Source organism: Myotis yumanensis, unplaced genomic scaffold, assembly GCF_028538775.1.
Source record: "Myotis yumanensis isolate MYYU_CA2020_CCGP unplaced genomic scaffold, mMyoYum1.0.hap1 SCAF_2, whole genome shotgun sequence".
Classification (NCBI taxonomy): Eukaryota; Metazoa; Chordata; class Mammalia; order Chiroptera; family Vespertilionidae; genus Myotis; species Myotis yumanensis.
The window spans coordinates 76,990,737-77,000,211 of NW_027223753.1; the positions used below are offsets into that span (position 1 = coordinate 76,990,737).

Genomic DNA, 9,475 nt, shown 5'->3' on the forward strand with positions numbered 1-9,475 from the left:
AAGAATCTCAGTAGAGAGCACTAATAAAGCACCTAAGACCTTAAAATTTTCTGGGGCCTTTACAAATCTGCCACAGACAAGCATATTTTGCATTAGTAGAACCCATATGAATAAAATATTTAAATTAAAATAATTTAAGGTTTGTCAATGTTAGACAAAGCAGAAGCTGAAATACTGAGCCTGGCTAACATTATTTTGGTGTTTGTCAAACTTGCAAAAGCTTGAAATAATCATTTGCAAACTGGATTCTAATTATGCATGAAAAAAATAAAAGCAAAAACAGAAAAAACAATAAGCAGAGGAGCACTCTGAACTGAGTTATGTATAGGTGCGGTGCAGGTAAAGCCCCATGTATATGTATTAAGCACAGATAGAGCACACATAAACTCACCACCGCCACTGGAACTTCAGTCCTGGTGAGGGAAGGTGTGAGAAGCAGTTCAAGAAGAAAGCGCAAGGCACACCCCAGTGCTGCCTTTTCGATGCTGAATCACTGTTTCCTGTGCAGCTGAAGCAGCGAGGGAGGTAGAATCACAAAAAGGTGCTGAGAGGAGCTTTGCCACTGAGCAGGTTAAGGGCTTAGTGCAAAGTCTCTAGCCCTGTCTCTGTTTTTGCTGAGCAGCCTGGGAACCCCTCGCCTGGGTAACTTTTAATGTTTTATGTTTTCCAGACTTAAAGCATTAGGTTTCATGCCTTATTTAAAGTCTATGTCTTGCAGCATCTCTTGAAGTAGATTTAAGAGGAAACCAGGCAGCAGCCATAAGACAGTAGAAATAAGCAAGCCTCTTTCAATTATAAGTGATAAAATCATATCTCAGTCCAGAGATGTAAAATTTTTAATTTGAATGGTTTTTCTGAAGTGGTGTGAGGTAGTGACATCTTGTGGAAATTTATGGTAACTGCAGGCAACTCATATTGTACTGTAAAGCCAACCATTCATTCGTTCTTCTAACCTTCCTTCCTTGTTTGTTTGCTCACTCATTCAGTCACCCATCCACCCACCCACACTCCGAATACCTTGAAATTGACACTTTAATTTATCTGGTGTTCCTGTAAACACTAAATGATGGTCTGTTAAAATAAAGGTCAGATTTTAGTGACTGTGTTCTTTAGGGCCAAATACTGCCCTGTCCTCTCCCTACCTTGGAAGAAACAAAAACAGGAGGGGAGGGGGGTATGGACTCCAAATAGCATATATGTTAGAGACAAAATAGCTTTATTCAAGGCATACATCTGCTTCTTACTTGCTGCATGACCATGGAGAAAGTGAACCAACTCTTTGAGTACAATTTTCCTCTTAGTTGGAATAATAGCAATACCGTCAGAATTGTGGAGGTTAAAAATGAGTTAAAGAATAATCTGAGTTTATTAAGCTGGTAGATTTCTGAAATGATGGTACAGATAAGCCATTGTGATATGAGGCATCTAAGCTCTTTAGGTATCAACTTTCTCACCTGTAAAAGGTATGTATAAAACAAGCTGACCGGCAAGGTTGCTTCTGCTTCTAACATTTTATAATTTGACATTCTTTATCACACTCTTAGGAGTCTCTTTATTTCTAGTAGTGAGCTCCTAGCCAGCGATTGTGCCAGCGTAAGCTAACTTATTTTTTTAGTGGGTAACTATTTTGTCTTCTGAGTAATTTCTAAAGGAAAATACTGGCATTTTATGTTATCTGTTATCATTGACATTTCAGTTTTATGGCCGGGTAGTTAGGCAAGTTCTGAATTTATAAAGAAATAGGTAAACATCTCGGCCAATATTTAAAGTTCCCCTGTGTGTCCAACAGGCACAGCACATATGTCATGGATGTCGCCCTCTTCTGGCCCAAAATTGTAGGGCAAGCAACACAGTAAGTCTTTCTAGGTCTCCCTTCCTAGCTCATTTGCTTCTCAACAAAATAATGCACTTGGCTAACCAATTCAAAAATTGAGCTTATGCCTCACTGTCATAGAAAAAAAAATATTAGAATACAACATATCTTTCAGGCAAGTTTGTTCTTTCCTTCCTCCCTTCCTCTGTTTCTTTCTTGTGTTTCTAAACATTACAAGAGTAATTGCAGCCCCTCTGAAAAGAGGTGATGTTCTATTTCACCCCACTTTTTCTTTGTAATTCTCAGTTCATAAAGCTCATTCCCAGTCTCTCCTTTGCTTCCCAGATTAACAAGGCAAGGCTAGTGGCACCAGACATTACTGTCCATGTCTACGTTAGAAACCTGAGGCCTGAAGAAGCAGAGTAACTCCCCTTTGGACACACACCCTGTGAGTGATGGCAACACCATCAGAACCTTGGGCAGCTGCCTTGGGCTGAGGTTTGGTATTGCCAAACTGTGTAAGTTCATTTCAAGAATTATATCAAAAACTCTTGTTGCTATTAGTTTGAATAAACTGTAGTTAGAATTCAGTTTTAAGCCTTGTTAATCTCCAAATGAGGAATGATCCATTTAGAAAGACAGAAAGGCCAACAGATGGTCTTGGGTTGTATCTTCCGAGAAGCAGACCCTGAGGTGGGGATTTCATGTTAAGCAGTTTGTTTGGGAAGTGATACTGAGAAGGATTTAGAATGGGGAAGTGAGACAGGGAAGCGATGGAACCTGATACAGGGTATATTCATCGGTAGATTACCTCTATGGGAAACTGGGGCTCAGTTGGCAGAAGACCCCTGGGAGACAGAGGAGAGCACATCCCAGAGTCGTCCCACCCGAGAGAAGAGGAGGCTGGACCAACTCTAATTTGTCACTGAGACAATCCCCAGCACCATGGTGTCCTGCAAGCAGGCCCAGCGTGCTCAGCTGCAGGCAGAACAGCAATGAGAAGCTGCTGTGTGCACAGGGAAGGCCAATGCTGAGGATATGTGGGCAGAGACACCTGCTCTTCCTCTGTCTATTATGATGGCGAGTCACCTGTCTAGTACAACGCAATATGCTGAGGGGGAGGCAAAATAAAGGTCAAGATCTTCAAAATAGATGTAAATATAGGGTGTATGCTTATGACAATAGGCTAATTGAAAATACATACACACTTGAAACAATAACAGTATAAGACAGCTTATTATCAAGAGTCAAAATGAGTAAAGTGGGTATCACATGCTATAAGGGTTCAGAGAGGGGACAATTGGAGAGCCTTGCTAAGGAAGCACTCCAAGGGCTGATGGGATTTGAGAGGGAGAGTGAGGACTGAAGGTGGGATTGAATTAAAGGTGTAGATGTGTATGCACAAAATTTTCATCTGTCCTCTAGAAAGTGGGAAGCTGAAAGTCCCTCCTGCTTAATATCAAATTATTACATGCATATAGCTTAAAATAAGAGAAATAGTTTAGAGGCTTATATACATGTAAATAAAAGCAGATCTAACATTATTTTTAAAGTAACTTATAAGAAAATAGGCTTATGCACATAGAGCTACAAAGGTATTACTGTTACTAATAAAATAGATTGGTGAGGTGCCTTTAAAGCCCTCTTTAAAGTTTGTAGTCTTAAATTTATATATTTGTGTAGGACAAGATCTGAAAATAAACAAGTTAAGCATCCATTTCAAGAATTTAGAATAAGAAAAGCTAAGAAAGGACTAATAAAATTCAAGAACTCCAGGATATTCTGATTAAAATAAAACAGGTAGAAAACACAAATAACTAATACCAGGAATAGAAAGGAGACATCACTATAGAGCCTGCTGCAAACATTTTAAAAGATTATAAGTATACTAGAGGCCTGGTGCATGAAATTTGTGCAAGGGGGGGGGCGGTATCCATCAGCCCGGCCTGCACCCTCTCGCAATCCAGGACCACTGGCTCCTAATCACTCACCTGCCTGCCTGCCTAATGCCCCCAACTGCCCTCCCCTGCTGGCCTGGTTGCCCCCAACTGCCCTCCCCTGCCGGCCTGATCTCACCCCCAACTGCCCTCCCCTGCCGGCCTGATTGCCCCTAACCCCCTGCCAGCCTGATCTTGCCCCTAACTGCCTCTGCCTCGGCCACCCACCACCATGGCTTTGTCTGAAAGGAAGTCAGACGTCCGGAAGATGGCCCAGAAGGTTGACCCGGTCTAATTAGCATATTACCCTTTTATTAGTATAGATTATGAGAAGCTTTAAATAATTTTTGAGAAGTTAGATGAAATTGACTCATTCCTCAAAAATGTCAGAGGTGACTGACTAAAACTGACACAAAAAGAAATAGAAAAATTAGAATAATATTATAAGTATTAAGTAAATTGAATCTATAATTCAGGCTCAGAAGTCTCACTACTAAATTCTTCCAAACATTTAAGAAAAAAATTAATGCTAACTTTTTACTCTTTCAGAGAATAAGAACAACAAAAAAGATATCCCCAATGACTAAATAATCTTAATTTTAATCTCATAGCAAACATTGTAAGAAAAACTATAGTTGAATCTACTAAAAATCCTAAACAAAATATTAATTCAGTGAATCAAGCAATATGTAAAAAAGATAACACATATTGCTCAGATTGGTTTATTTTGGGAATGCCAACTTGATGTAGTATTCAAGTACTAATCAGTGTAATTAACATACTTACAAAATACAGAAGAAAAATTATAATAATCATTTTAACAGATGCATAAAAACCAATTGGAAACATTATTTCCTCATGATTTTAAAAAAACTTGATAATACCACACAAATAGGATCATAAGATACTGCTATAAAACAATAATATGCCAACAAATTTGAAATGAAAAGATGTCTATGAATATATAACCTAGCAAGACTACATTGTGAGAAAACAGAAATTCTGAACAGACTGGTGACTAGTAAGGAGACTGAACGAGTAATCAAACACTTCCCACCAACAAATGTCCAGGACCAGGCGCTTTCACAGGTGAAGGTTACCAAACATTTAAAGAAGAATCAGTACCAATCTTTCAAAAACAATTCCTAAAAACAGAGGAGGAGGGAACCCTTCCAACCACATTTATGAGGACAAATTGCCCTGATACAAAAACTAGGAAACTATAAAAGCAAATTAGAGGCCAATATTCCTTATGAACATACATGCAAAAATTCTCAAAATTTTAGCAAAACAAAAATAAATAAAAAAGATGATACACCATGATCAAGTGGAATTTATTCCAGGGCTGCAAGTATATTACAACATCTGCCAAACAAAACACCACATGAAAAAAAGAAAAATCATATGGTCACAAAGATGCAAGGAAAGCATTTGATAAAATCCAACACTCATTTATGATAAAAAAAAAAAATTCTCAGCAAAATGGGAATAGAGGAAATGTACCTCAGCATAATAAAGGCCATATATAAGAAACCCACAGCTAGCATCATATTCAATGGTGAAAAGCTAAAAGCATTTTCCTTAAGATAAAAATTAAGACAAGGATGCCCACTTTCACCACTTTATTCAACTTAGTGTTACAAGTCCTAGGCACAGCAATCAGACAAGAAAAAAAGTCATCTGAATTAGAAAAGAAGAAAAACTCATTATTTATAGGTGAGATGATACTATATAGAGAAAACCCTAAAGATTCCACCAAAAAACTATTAGAACTAATAAATGAATTCAGTAAAGTAGCAGAGTACAAAATTAATATTCAGAAATCATTTGCATTTTATATACCAATAATAAACTATCAGAAAGAGAAATTAAGAAAACAATTCCATTTCAATTGCATGAAAAAAGAATAAAATAGAGAGCCTTCGCATTGAGGACCATGTTGCTTCCGAACATCCTGCTCATGGGTACACCAGGAATTGGAAAAACCACACTAGGCAAAAACTTGCAGCAAGATGGGGACTGAAATACATTAATGTGGGTGATTTAGCCCGAGAAGGACAGCTATATGATGGCTATGATGAAGAGTATGACTGTCTATTTTAGATGAAGATAGAGTAGTTGATGAGTTAGAAAACCAAATGAGTGAAGATGGAGTTATTATTGATTACCATGGTTGTGATTTCTTCCCTGAATGCTGGTTTCATATAGTTTTTGACTAAAAACAGATAACAGTGTATTATACAAACTATATGTGTTTTCCGATGGTCGCGTCCCACAGGTTGAGAACCGCTGGGTTATAATGAGAAGAAACTAAAAGATAATGTTCAGCGTGAAATTTTTCAAAGTCTTTATGAAGAAGCATTAGCATCCTACGGCGAAGAAATAGTGCATCAGCTGCCCAGCAATAAACCAGAAAATGTAGAGGATAATATCAATCAGATATTGAAGTGGATTGAGCAATGGATCAAAGATCATAGCTCTTGACTTACAAGACTGGCCACTTTATAATCACTCTTAATATTTCTCTGCCCACATCATATATATTATCCATTTATTAGTAAACCTTTTTTATTAAAATTGTGCTGCAGGACTAGTAGGTGGATAGTATAAAGCACTGGTTCTCAACCTGTGGGTTACGAACAATGAAAATACATTCTGCATATCAGATATTTACATTACGATTCATAACAGTAGCAACATTACAGTTATGCAGTAGCAACGAAAATAATTTTATGGTTGAGGGTCACCACAACATAAGGAACTGTATTAAAGGGTCACGGCATTAGGAAGGTTGAGAACCACTGGCAAAGGTTTATATTTGGGTGTGTTTTTTTCCATAAGAAAGTATAATGAATATAACTTTATTAAAGATTGAGAATAAAAACTGTCATTGTTTAATGCTTCAATTGCTAACAGATAAATAAGCCTGACCAAATGTGTGGAAGGATATCATTTAAGTTTATTAAAGAAGAAAATGAGCATGATCTCATAAAATAAAATTAAAGTCTAAAGATAAAAAAGAATAAAATACCTAGGAATAAATTTAACTAAGGAGATAAAAGGCCTGTATTTGGAAAACTATAGATATTGAAAAGAAAGAAATTGAAAAAGATACAAATAAATGGAAGCATATACAATGCTCATGCATAGAAAAAAAAATTAACATTGTTAAAACATCTATACTACCCAAAGCAATCTACAGATTCAATGCAATGTCGATTAAAATACCAATGGCAACCCTAGCTGGTTTGGCTCAGTGAACAGAGCATTGGCCTGTCGACTGAAGGGTTCTGGGTTCAATTCCAGTCAAGGGCACATGCCTGGGTTGTGGGCTCAATCCCCAGTGGGGGGTGTGTGTAGGAGGCAGCTGATCAATAATTCTCTCTCTCCCTCTCCCTCTCCCTTCCTCTCTGAAATCAATTTAAAAAATATATTAAAAAATACCAATGGCATTTTTCACAGAACTAGAACAAATGATCCTAAAATTTATATGGAACCACAAAAGACCCTGAATAGACACAGCAATCCTGAGAAAGAAGAACAAAGTTGAAGGTGCCATGCTACCTAACATCAAACTGTGAACTACAAGGCTATAGTAATCAAAACAGCATGGTACTGGCATAAAAACAGACAAATCAATGGAACAGAATAGAGAGACCAGAAATAAACCTATGACTACATGGTGAATTAATCTATAAAAATACCATAAAATATGGTCAGCATCACTAATCATCAGAGAAATGCAAATGCAAACCATAATAAGAGAGCACCTCACACCTACCTGTCAGAGTGGCTGTCATCACTAACTCAACAAACAAATGTTGGCAAGGATGTGGAGAAAGAGGACCCTCATGCACTGTTGGTGAGATTTCAAATTGGTTCGGCCACTATGGAAAAAATTATGGAGGTTCTTAAAAAATTATAATTAGGCCCTAACTGCTTTGGCTCAGTGGATGGAGCGTTGGCCTGCGGACTCAGGGGTCCCAGGTTCTATTCTGGTCAAGGGCATGTACCTTGGTTGCGGGCACATCCCCAGTGGGGAGTGTGCAGGAGGCAGCTGATCGATGTTTCTCTCTCATTGATGTTTCTAACTCTCTATCCCTCTCCCTTCCTCTCTGTAAAAAATCAATAAAATCTTAATACATAAATAAATAAATAAATAAATAAATAAAAATTATAATTAGAACTACCTACTGACCCAGGGATCCCACTTCTGGGTATGTATTTGAAGAAATCCAAAACACTAATTTGGAAAGAAATATGCATCCCTATGTTCTCTACAGCATTTTTTTACAATAGCCATTATATGAAAGCTACCTAAGTGTCCATCAATAGCTGAATAAAGAAGTAGTACATATATACAAGGCAACATTACTCAGCCATAAAAAGAATGAACTCTTATAATTTGAAACAACATTATTAGTATTATGCTAAATGAAATAAGTCAGAGAAAGACAAATACCACATAATTTCACTTATATGCGGAATCCAAAAAACAAAAACAAAATAAATGAACAAACAAAACAGAAAAACTCATAGAATCAGAGAACAAACTGATCATTGCTGGATGGGAAGGAGTTTGAGGGACTGGGTGAAAAAGGTGACACGATTAAGATGTACACATTGGCAGTTACAAAATAGGAGGATGTAAAGTACAGCATAGGGAATATAGTCAATAATATAATAACTCTGTATGGTATCAGGTGGGTACTAGATATATTGGGGAATTGCTTTATAAGTTATGTAAATGTCTAATCTTTATGCTGTACACCTGAAATATAATATTGAATGTCAACTATAATTGAATAAAAAGATAAAATAAAGTAATAATAGTAACAAGTTGGGGATCAAATGTATAGCACGGTGACTATCCTATATAATAATACAGGAATATGCAAATTGCCCATTACAGTGTTACATCAGGATCGGATCTGCAGGCTGCGTCCCTGCCCTCTGCTCAGGCAGCTGCAAGGCCCGGGGTAGGATAGGATACGATAGGAGGGGATAAGAAAGGAGAGGGAGAGGAAGGCAGGCCTGCACGCAGACAGGCCGAGAGGAGAAACAGAAATACAGAAAGGGAACAAGAAGAAGATGCAGGAATGGAAAAGAAGTCAACGCAGGGCTGCATGTGGGAGGGGGTGGCGACGCAGGGGGGGGCGGTGGCGGAGCAGGTGCGCCCAGCGAGGGGCGGGGCACAGGCAGTGTGGAGCGGGGAGCCCTACCCAGATGCGGGAGGAGGGCAGTGGCTCCCAACGCAGGCTGTTGGTGGGGAGGCGCCCACGGGTCCGAGACCAAGTGGTGGATGGTCCAAGGCCTTCTGGGTGGAGGTGCTCCTGCTTTGTGGCATCAGCACCCAGGTTGTGCGGGCCTCGGCCACCCTTTCTGGGCCGGGTGTCCCAGGCAGGGAATGGGAGCAGGACAGTGGTGGGGAGACTGGGGAAGGGGGGGTGGTGAACACCTGGCCGGGGCTGAGCCCTGGGCAGGGGCTTAATGCCCCCCGCCAATGGAAGCTTTAAGAAGGGAAGGAGGGAGGGAAGAACTTTATAAAGGAGTCAGTAGAGAGCAGAGTTAAAGAAGGAAAGAGGATGTATGAGTGAACTGTAGGAGCTACAATGAAACTCAAGTACAGTTGGGTACTGGGGACAGATTTTAAAAGTAGGAGTCAGAAAAGAAAAAAGATAAGTGATAGTGAATAATTAGGCAGGTAGATTGATATTAAAACAAT

General features: G+C 38.8%; 1 pseudogene; it reads left to right on the plus strand.

Annotated features, from left to right (window-relative positions):
- Positions 1-5,686: 5,686 nt before the first annotated feature.
- Positions 5,687-6,234, plus strand: LOC139001914 (adenylate kinase isoenzyme 6-like; annotated as a pseudogene).
- The last annotated feature ends 3,241 nt before the right edge of the window (positions 6,235-9,475 follow it).